Source organism: Nannospalax galili, unplaced genomic scaffold (genome assembly GCF_000622305.1).
Source record: "Nannospalax galili isolate Female #2095 unplaced genomic scaffold, S.galili_v1.0 scaffold674, whole genome shotgun sequence".
Taxonomy (NCBI): Eukaryota; Metazoa; Chordata; class Mammalia; order Rodentia; family Spalacidae; genus Nannospalax; species Nannospalax galili.
This window is the reverse complement of record NW_008335202.1, coordinates 366,389-377,832: the sequence shown is the minus strand read 5'-3', so window position 1 is coordinate 377,832 and position 11,444 is coordinate 366,389. Positions and strand designations below refer to the sequence as shown.

The window sequence follows — 11,444 nt, the reverse complement described above, 5'->3', positions numbered from 1 at the left end:
TATGTGTATGTGTGTATTGCCTACATGTAGGTAAGTGCACCCATGTCATGCAGTGCCCTTGAAGGACAGAAGAGGCTGTAAGATACCCTCAAACTGGAGTTACAGACAGTTGTTAGCTGCCATGTGGGTGCTGGGATTCAAACCCAGGTCTTCTGCAAGAACAGCCAGTGTTCTTAACTGCTGAGCCGTCTCTCCAGCCTTTTTCAGTAGGCTTTGGAACTAATACCTTTCCCTCTGGTTATGTGTGTATTGCCTACATGTAGGTAAGTGCACCCATGTCATGCAGTGCCCTTGAAGGACAGAAGAGGCTGTAAGATACCCTCAAACTGGAGTTACAGACAGTTGTTAGCTGCCATGTGGGTGCTGGGATTCAAACCCAGGTCTTCTGCAAGAACAGCCAGTGTTCTTAACTGCTGAGCCGTCTCTCCAGCCTTTTTCAGTAGGCTTTGGAACTAATACCTTTCCCTCTGGTTTTTCATACCATCTAAGCCTTCTTTATCTCTCCTCACTCTCCCCTGTATAACCCTCCCTGTTCCGTCTCCAGTTAGAGTATCTGCCATTTTCACCGCTCTCCACGTAGTAACACCTCTTTCCCACTATCCCCCTTTCTCAGAGCGCCTTCTTCCCCTTTTCCACTATGATTTCTTTCCATTTTCCTGGTTCCTGTAATTTCATCAGGATATAAACTCATATCTAGGGATTTGGATCTAAGATCCACATCTGAGAGAGAACATATATGTTGCTTGTTTTTCTGAGTCTGTGTTACTTCACTTAATGTAACAGTTTCTAGTTCCATCCATTTACCTGAAAATTTTATGATTTCATTTTTCTTTACCGCTGAGTAGAATTCATTATCCATTCATTAGTTGAGGGACATTTGGGTTGTTTCCATTTTCTCGGTATTGTGAAAAGAGCAGCAACAAACATGGCTGATGAAGTATAATACGAATCCTTATATTTACCGACAAGTGTACCTCTCACCACTAACCAAAGAAGCTTCCTGTTGCACTTGATAGAGACTATGACAGTGTTCCACAACTTTTCAAACATAGAGAGTGTCTGTGAGGTGCCCAGCCCTAAGTGACACATCTGCCATAAAACCTCTACACCTAAGTCTCAAGGAACATTATAAAACCGGTGGCAGAAAGAATGTTAATGTATCTCTCAACTCTCACCAATGAGGCTTCCTCATGAAACAGATGGTGATTCACCCAGAACACCACAACTGACCAAAGTGCAGAGAATAAGAGGCTGCAGAGTGCTTATCCCTGAATGGTATTCCTATATCAAATCTCTGCCAGTCAAAGCTCAGGGAACATTGTGGAAGAGGCAGAAAGATTGTAAGAGCTAGAGGTAGTTAAAAGCTACAAGAACACAGAGTTTTCCGTACAGTTAGGAAGCTACTCACATAAACTCACGGTGATGGCAATAGCATGCACGAGACCCATGGAAGCTCAAGCCAGAAGAAAATCCAGCATATAAGTGGAGGAAGTGGGTAAGAAGCCCCAATCCATAGCTGACGAACTGTTGGCAACTGATAATTACTGGGAGAAGGAGAGTTGGTTATCTTTAAGGGTGTGATACTAGATAGATTAACCAGTCTTCTGTGGATGGACGCACACCGAAGGACATCTGGGGACACAAATGTGGCTTGATAGTCCTTAACATATATGACAGAATATGTGAAACCTGGCAGGAGGGCTATAAGAAGGGTGCAGATACGGGAGAGGACCTAAATATGGTCAAAATATATTGTATGAAATTCACAAAAATTCAACTTAAAAAAAGAAAACTTCAGTGAAAATTGGGACTGGAGAGTTGGCTTAGCAGATAAGAGCACTGGCTGCTCTTACAGAGGACCTGGGTTTGGTTTCCAGCATTCACATGGAAGCTAACCCTAACTTCAGTTCCAGGGGGATCTGACACCCTCTACTGGCCTCTGTGGGCATTGCACAACATGGATGCACTTACATAATGCAGGCAAAACATTTATACGTATAAATAAAAAGCAAATAAAACAAAAAAAATTTTTTTGGTCTTTTTGAGACAGGGTCTCCCTGTAGCCCCAGCTGGCCTGAAACTCACTATATAGATCAGGCAGGTCTTCCACTCACAGAGATCTGCCTGCCTCTGCCTCCCGAGTGCTGGGATTAAAGGTAAGCTCCACCACTCCCAGTTTACAAACAAAATTTTTTAAAAACCCTTCAGTGGAAGTTAAAAGTGTGGTAAATGTGACCCATGAGGAAGTCAGGCATTTGTGCAGACATTCCCACAGCTTTGATGTTGAGAGCAAAGACCTAGGGAAGAGTCTACAAATGTCAAGGATGTACTGTATTTAGTTTAGTTTTTGTTTTTTTTAATATGATATTCTTTAGAGAGACTGCCATTCCAAAACTATTAATTTTTATGGTACTTGAAAGAAGTAGAAACTATAAATGAAATTCATTAGAGATATATCTAATTTCTAAAAATACCAATATAAAAATAATTCCTGGTGGTGTACGCCTTTAATCCCAACACTGGGAGGCAGAGGCAGGCGGATCTCTGTGAGTTCAAGGCCAGCCTGGTCTCCATAGTGAATCCAAGACAGCTGGGGCTACAGGGAGACCTTGTCTCAAAAAGACAAAAAAAAAGAAAAATTCTAAATGTGCGATTATAGATTAGAATAGCATTTGAGAAGATGAAAAGGTTCTGGAGAGAGACCGTGGTGATGATTACATAACAGTGTGAGTGTTCTCTATGCCACTTAACTTGGTTAGTGCATATACACAATGCATACTAATATAATTAATACATATAATAGTCTGGTGGTTTGAATGAGAATGTCTCCCATAGGCTCCAAGTATTTGGACATTTTGTCCCCAGTTGGTGGAGCTGTTTTAAGAGGTTTTGGGAGGTGCGGCTTCCAGCACATCACTGGGGCAGGCTTTGAGAGCGCTAAAGCCTTGTCAGATTTCCAGTGGCTCTCTGCTTCCTGTGCCTGCTGGAAGATGTGATTGCTCGGTTTTCTACTCTGGCCACCGCTGCTGTCTTGCCTTCCCCCTATTATAGACTCTAACCCTCTGGAACTATAAACCCGATAAAGTCTTCCTTCTATGTTTTGCCTTGGTCATAGTGTTTTATCACAGCAACAGAAAAGTAACTAAAACAAATAATATACTTACGTTGATTAAAATAGTGTCATTTATTTTATCACATTAAAGATGCAAAAAGAAAAAGCTTATGGTGGTGCAAGCCTTTAATCCCAGCACTCGGGAGGCCAAGGTAGGCAGATCTCTGAGCTGGAGGACAACCCAGTCTACATATCAAGTTCCAGTCCAGCTGGGGCTACATGGACACCCTGTCTCAAAAAAAAGTGCACATGTAAACAAATAATTACAAAAAAATATAGTGCAGAGATGTCTACAGTCTTGGTTTCATTTTAGTCGGTATTTTTATTGGTTTGAAAGCTTAGCAAAACCAATCTGTGGGCTTCCATCTTCAACTATGAATTGCTGTAAGTTAAACAAGCCACACTCCCTAAGGAGCTGAGCAAGGCCTAACGCACAGCTGAATTAACAGTTTCCAGTCCCACCACGGTTTATCTATACAATAATGAGTAAATAAGAAGTGACTTGGAAGTACACTGTTCTTCCAGTGCTGTCATTAGGCAGCTGAAAAAGCAAAACAGTTGTGCAGATGCAATCAGTTGCTTGTCAGCTGGTGGCTGATGTGAATAAAAGAGCCTAAATCGACAGCCTAAGAGTATCTGGTTATACTTAACACACAGCTGAATTTTCAGTTTGTACATTGATTTTGTTCTCTAGGTAAAGCAAAGAATATTGGACAAAAAATATTTAGAAATTAGACTAATTCAGATATGAAAATGAGTAGTTGTGTCGTACTAAGGCTTGGTTAGTGACCAAGGTGGGCAGTAGGTCTATATCACCTAGGAATTGAATAAGCCTGCAAAGCTAAGGTAGAGAACTAGGGGAGACCAAAAAGCCATTGAAACAACTGGACAGACTGAAACCCTCTGTCCCAGAGAAGTCCCCTGCAGCCTGCAGCCAGAAGCTCAGAGTCACATTTAGCTGCAACTTGCATTTTTCAAAGTTTACAAAGTCCTTTAACACTTGTTATCTTAGCAGTATTCACAAAAACACCAAAGGAGTAAAGATATGATTTTCTAGTTCACATAAACATGGTGTTTTTGAGCTATGTGCTCCCTGTACCACACACTATTTAATCCTCCTATACACTTGGAATTAAAGATTTGTTTGAAAACATTAAGGGGCTCTGCTCAGTCCATTTGCTGTTCCATTCCTCTAAGATCTACCTTCTACCTATCCACAAACTCAACCCCACATTTCTATCTCTGGCAGCTGACTAATCTCTATTGCCTTGTAACAAGGTCAGTGCATTTTTATGTTAGACTAAGGAGGTAATATCAGACCTCCACAACGGAAGTTTACATTTTAACATGATTTTAAATGGGATTATTTTCAGTACTATTTAGATTTTATTTATTCTTAACCTCAAGTGCTAATGTTTCCTTTTTGTCTTTCCTGTCTCCTTTTGAAAGACCCGACTGACAGCAGGAAGGCCATTTTAGAGAAAGAACTGCAGTCAGCCATATGGTGAGCCCCTACTGGGAAGTTAACGATAACAATCAGTTTCACCCATAGCCCCCTCTGAATTTGGCAATACTGTTTCCTCATACCTTGTACCCATTGAAATGCACTAATAATAATCTTGTAACCATGCATCTGCTTCTGTACCCTGCTTCTGCTCTATAAAAGGCCCTCCCAAGCTAAGCCCGGCACGCAAGTCCTGACCCGAGTGGGACTCTGCGTCCGCAGGCACCTGTGTATGAATAAATTCCTCTTGCTTTTGCATCCCGAAACTTGGTTTTGTCCCTGTGTGTTGAGCGCGATTCTTCACTTTGATTTATGTTATGCTAATAACATAACTTTGCTGGGTTTCATATGTAAAGGTATCTACCTCTGTAAGAAACAGTAAATATTAGTCTTCTCTTTCAAAACCTGTGAAACTTAGAACTTGGTTTATGTCAAGAAATTCTAATCTTTTAATTCCACCACACCTTGTAAGACTTTTGTTTAAGGGAAGACCCTGGTGCATCCCTGAACCGGATGGTCTAGAACAACTGAGCTCTTCTCTCTTTAAGCAGATTCCTTTAAACATTCTTATGCAAAAGTAAATTCTGCCTTGCCAGGTTACTTTGCTTTGTCCACATGTTCCTTGCGAGATATTGATAGGTTTCTTAGACTGATAGGGTTTTTATTAACACCCTTCAGTTATTTAGTCTTAAAAGGGATAAAGATACTACCTCAAATCTACATGGCAAACTTAAGCCTTTCTTTTAGACCAAGTCTTTTTACATATTAAAGAGCTAGAGATATAAATTTTCTGTCTTCTGCTCTTTAGTGCACCTAGATTTCATGTGATTTGTTATGTGTGTCTATGGTAATTGTTTTCATGTGTTGTTTATGTTAAGAAAATTTCTGAACTGTGGCCACTTTGTTTTATTGTACACGAGTTATTGGTTTTATTTTTGGCATGCCTAATCTAAATACATATGTACAAATCTATAAATATTTTGATGCTACATTCAAAGGCCTTATAAACAGGTACCCTAATTATTTTAAGATCTATTAAACAGTGTCTCCAGGTTTATTAAGTGTTTCACAAAACTTTCAAATGCTAATTGCCTATACAAAACAGCATCTAAGCCGTTGTGTAAAATCCTATTTGTTAAATACCTTTTTTGGTATTAATTTATTTCAAGGTGTTTTAAGGTGTATTTATTTTGTTTGTCTACTTCAGAGGTGTTTTGCTTTAAAAATAACGAAAACCATACTCTTTTTTTTTTTTTTTAACTTTGGCATTTTTATTCAGACACACATAAAAACAAAACGAAAACTTCAGTGATAAAAAACATTTTCCCCCAGTTCTCAGCCAAGAGGCCTGAGGTTTGAAGATGGGTTCTCTTTCTGCCCAACCAGAAGCTCTTCATTCCTGAATGAGAATGGGACCTTTGTGAATTGGCTTGTAAGGAGTGTATATCCTCTACAACACAGAGGGGCTGTGGTTTACACAGATATGCCCAGTTATCTGTCCTTCTGGGATGTCTCCACTCCTTCCTGAGATGAGAAATCTGGGTGTTGGAGGAGGATGTGCATATTGGAGTTGGCTTATTTCAGTGCAAAACAACAAATAGAAAACAAAGCCCTTGTGTGGTGTAACCCAACCTTTAGGAAACTGATCACTGTGAGTTCAGGGCCATCCTGGGCTACAGAGTTCCAGGCTAATCTGGTCTACAGAGTGAGATGCTATCTCAAAAGCAGAAACAATGCCCTTTTCAAGGGCTTGACATACATTTTCCTTGACACCTTATAGTAAAAACACATGCATTGGAATTGGGAAGATTTTTGAATCCTGGACCTGCTGCTTAATTTCTTCAAGGTTCAGTCTCTCATCTGAGGTTTGGTTCCCACCGTTTTATTAACCTGTGATCAGCTACAGTCTGAAAATGTTGAATGACAAATTCCAGGAATAAATAATTCCTAAGGTTTACGTTGCACACCATTCTGAGTACCATGATGCAATTGTAACTGTCCTGTCCCATGTGGTGGGTGAATCATCTTTTTGCCCAGTGCATCCACACTGTAGAAGTTACCTGCTCATCAGTCACGTAATAACCCACCAGGTTATCAGACTGACTGACAGTGATATCCCAGTACTTGTGTTCAAGTTCAAGTATCCTTATGTTGCTTAAAAAATGGCCCCCAAGTGCAAGAGCAGTAATGTTGGCAATTTAGACATCAAAGAGAAGTGCTTTCTTTAGGAGAAAAGGTAGAAGGTTTTTACTTTGTTTGGGGGGAGATCATATGCCAAGATCTACAGTAAGAACAAATCTGTGAAATTATGAAAATGGAAAAAGAAACTAATACTAGTTTTTTGTTGTTGTTGTTGTTGTAGCACTGCAAACTCCAAGATTTATGTCCAAAATTAATGATAAATTCTCAGCTAAGATGGAAAAGGTATTAAACTATAAGATTCAGTTTTGTAGACCAACTAAAATATTAATTAAAAATAAACCATAGGATTCAGTACTATCCACAGACTCAAGCACCTACTGGGTATCTTGGAATACTCAAAGGAACTATTGTATTTGTAAAATGAGATAACCTCTAACTCACAAGATTATAAGGATAATAATTGAGATGATGTAGGCAAAGTGCAGCATGAGGACTGCCTCATAGTAAATGATCAATTACTAGTCATCAGTATCTACTCCTAACTTCTTTCCCCATTCTACTTCTTCATCTTTCCGTGGGATTAAGAGTCTCATAAACTGAAATTTTATGTTGCTCTTCCAGGTTACTCTATCTCTTCTTCCTTAGGACAGTCTGGTAGGAAACAAAGTCAAAATTTAAGAGTCTAATCCCAACAAGGAAGAACCTGGGAGGAAGGGATGTAGGCAGTAATCCTGCATATCTCCAGGGAGTCACCCTGAGGAAGCTGAGGAACGGGACTGGGAAACTACACAAAATAGGAAAAACCTCTTTTCCTGGGCTTGGCAAAGAGGAGAAAGTGCACAGCTGGCTACACAGCGCAAGAATTTTGTGTGGAAGTGTTTAAAAGCCTCTGAAGGATGAACAGAATTATCTAGGACTGGAGAAACGGGGCTGAGACTGAGGGAGAGGGAGTAGGAAAGAGGACCCTCTAGAGGCACTAGATGCCATCAAATGCTCCCCAACTGTCTCAAGGAGCCCAGGTTATGTTCTCTGGTCATTGGCTTTAGAGAAAATCCTGCTAAGCCAGTAGTCACGATTCTCAAAGGCAGAGTCAGTGGCTTCTAAGCTCCACGGAGTTTTGAGACTGGTATAGCGGACACGGGGAGAGTGTTGTCCTGGGCCCTGGAAAGCTCTCATCTCTTCATACCCTTGTTCAGCTGCTGGGCAGGCACTTATGGCCGCATAGTCACCTCCTGAACCCTTTCTGCCACATTGTTGGTTCATATATTCATAGTCTTCATCTGAAATTGTGCCAGCAGAGGGCATGATGGGCAGAGGGTGGAGGGGCACCTCTGTGTGCTGCCCAGAGAAGCACTAAGGTCTGATCCCACATCCATGTACATTCATAACCCAGCTAACTGAGACCCACTGAAGAAAGGGTGCCTTCCCTGGAGGATGTACCTTTGAGGTGTGTATCTGGCGCGACGTAACCATTAACGTCCTCTTCCTCTAACCCTAGTGGGGAGAGTGGGGTGACAGGACTAAGCAGGCTGTGTCTCTGTGAATGGTAGGCACTGTCTCCACATGGGTGTGGACTCCGACTTGGGCTCTGATGACTCTGATGTGAGCCATCCCCTTGGACTTGGGTGCAGAGAGATGGGATGGGGGCACTTCTTACTATCCCCACAAACTCCAGAGTCTGGACAAGCTTTCCCAAGATTACTCTGGTTCATGAGCATGTATCCAGATGAGGGACTTATAAGACTCTGGCTCCCATGTGACTGAGTAAGCGTTCCAGCTGGCAAACTGAGGGCAGAACCCAGTGTGGTGGCCAGGCTGTCCTCCTCTGCCTCCAAGTCTAGGTCTAGGTCCAATTCTGGCTCCAGCTGTACTTCCTCTAGTTCCTTGTTTATGAGAGCAGAGGGCTCTGCCCCAGGAGGTAGTCCAGGCCCACTCTCTCTCTTTATGACCAGATACCTCGGGCCATCCTGGTGAACTCATTAGCTAGTTCTTTAAAGGTTGGATGAATATTCTCATCAGTCATCCAACACTTGACCATGACTGTGTAGACATCAATGGTGCAGATGTAGGGCTGTGTCAACTGCTCCCCCTTCTCTAGCAGGTCTGGGATTTCAGCCAGTCACAACCCCACATAGGGTCTGCCCCAAAGGTCATCAACTGCCAAACTGTTACACAGTAGCTCCAGGCATCACTCTAGTGGGTGTATTTCCCAAAGTGGATACTCTCAAGGGCCATCCACTTAATTGGAGTCTTGGCCTCACTGTATAGTAACTGCTTATCATCAGGTGGTAACAGGTCAGCCATACCAAAATTTGCCACCTGAACGTGACTGGGTGACTTGAGCAGCATGTTCTGAAGAGCAAGGTTCCTGTGCACCATGCTATGCTCCTTCAGGTAATACATACCCTTGGCAATTTGCACTCCCCAGTTGAGCAGCAACCATGGCCCCAGTGTACGATCATGCTGTCTCACATGATCAAGGAGGGAGCCAAGGGGCAAGTACTGAGTGACAAGCTGCAGAGATGACCCTGGGCATAGTCCCAGCAGCCATACGATGTGCTCATGGTCTAGGCTGCCAATGGCCAGCATATGATCTGTCACATCTTGAAAACTTTGCAGTCCACTCCTGTCCTCAATGACTTTAATGCAGACTGGAATCTTGATGGATTTACCCTCAGGGATCTATACCCCCTAGTGTACAGTTCCAAAGACACCTGAGCCAAGAACTTTAAGCTTCCTCAACTCTGTCTCTTTGAAGATTCTGGCCAAGACTTTGTTTTCCTTCTCGTTGGGGTCTAGAGGCTCTATGCTCTCACTGCGTTCCAAGTAGTGCCTCATAGCCCTTTTATTCTGAATCTGGTGCCCACACCAATAGAGAAGAGTGCCTCCCAGGATCAGGATAATCACGGCCAAGCCTACAGTCAAAGCCATTGCCAGATGGGTTTTGCTCATTAGCACTAGTGTTTGGTCTAAGCGGTCTTCTAGTTCTGGTCCCTTATACCCCTGGGTGCAGCTCTCATGGCAGAGCTGACATTCATTCTGAGTATCTGGGTACATTGGATACATGTAGTATTTTGGCACCTGGGACTCCATGGGGGCAGCTGCTCACACAATGGGACCCATCTCGAACCAGGGCCTGGGCCCCAGCGTCTCCCAGAAGAGCACAGTGGATCACACTCTTTGCACTCTGCCATACAGTCTCTGAGAGGCTGATTATGCTTAATGTCAAGTCTCTCTTCTAAAGGCCCCGGAAGCAGCCTGGTCCAGTTCAGAGACTGGTGGTAGCAAAGTTGCCTATTGGCACTTGTGTAGATTTGACCAGCACCAATTTCCTTCAGGGATCAGAGACCCAGAGATGTGACATTCAAATTCTTCATGATCAACAAAGAGAAGCCTGGGTTGTAGAGGCCTCTGCCTCCAATGGTTGTCAGGTTGGAAAAAATACTGAAGTTGTGCATGTGAGGAGGCCAGGATTGGATGTTCAGGTACCCCGAAGGGTTGGAGAGAGGCATATGAGCAGTCTTCTCCCTTCCTTGGGTTCTCTGTGACCTGCCTCCACTGTTCCTTGGGATGTGATTTTTCTTTTTTTTTGGTCTTTTTGAAACAGGGTTTCCCTGTAGCTCCAGCTGGCCTAGAACTCAAAACCATAATCTTAAAAAGAGTAATTACAAAAATCACAATTACTAAAATCTATCTTATATATAGTTAGATATGTATACACAGTCAACATGAATTTTATGTTTCTTAAAATTAATTTACTTGATATACTAACTTGTAAGTAAAGTCTCATAAAAACTAAAACTGTTAACACAAAAATAGTTTTTCAGATCAAAATGTTATCTCTTTAATCCTTATCTACAACATAGTTCCTATTACTCAAATATATAAATTAATTTTAAGTACATCTCTCTATATATATATATGCTTATATATATGAGGTAAAATATCAATTGCTTGGTAAATTCTCACAACAAATGGTAAATTTGTGAATGTTATTAAGAAAGTTTATTGAAGGTCTGAGCAGGGTTATAGCACAGTTTTCCTTAAGTGATTATGCTGGAGGTTGTGAACTTCAATTTGATAATGTTTTGCTATATACCAGTTGCTTCTCTCTACCTAGTATTTATACTCCTTTGAAACGTAAAGCAAGGTTTTGGTAGACCATTCTCTGAACTATATGAAGTAAAAAAGATTATTAATGATTTTGTGTTTTCTATAAGGTTTATCTGGGAACTTATAAAGCACAGTGTGTTAATGGGTAATATTAACTTAATTACACTCACGTGTGTAATTTGGGTTCCATGCTCTTTTATAAAATAATGCTGCACAGCACTCTTCTGAGCCAAAAAACTGCCATTGTCATGACTTCAGATGTACCTACTTGCTAAAGAGCATCACAATTAGGTTTGTTGACGGTTGTGTTCCTTAATTAAAGGAGGGGTAAGCAGGGTCATTGGACTCTCACTTGAGTATTCAGCCATTCTTCTCAGCTAGATGTATGTAATTCTGCCCTAATTGCAAATAATCTCTTGCATTTGGGAAGGACTATAATATATAATCTTGGGAAGACTGGCAAGAGAGGGTTTGACCCATGATGTTATAAAAAGTCAACATCCATGCTGGGTAAAGGCTTTCTAGTGCAAGTACTCTCAGGTCACCCATATACCTCTGTAACCCCTCACTGAA

General features: G+C 41.7%; 1 pseudogene; it reads right to left on the bottom strand.

Annotated features, from left to right (window-relative positions):
• Positions 1–7,635: 7,635 nt before the first annotated feature.
• On the bottom strand, positions 7,636–10,270 carry LOC103731451 (annotated as a pseudogene).
• Positions 10,271–11,444: the final 1,174 nt, after the last annotated feature.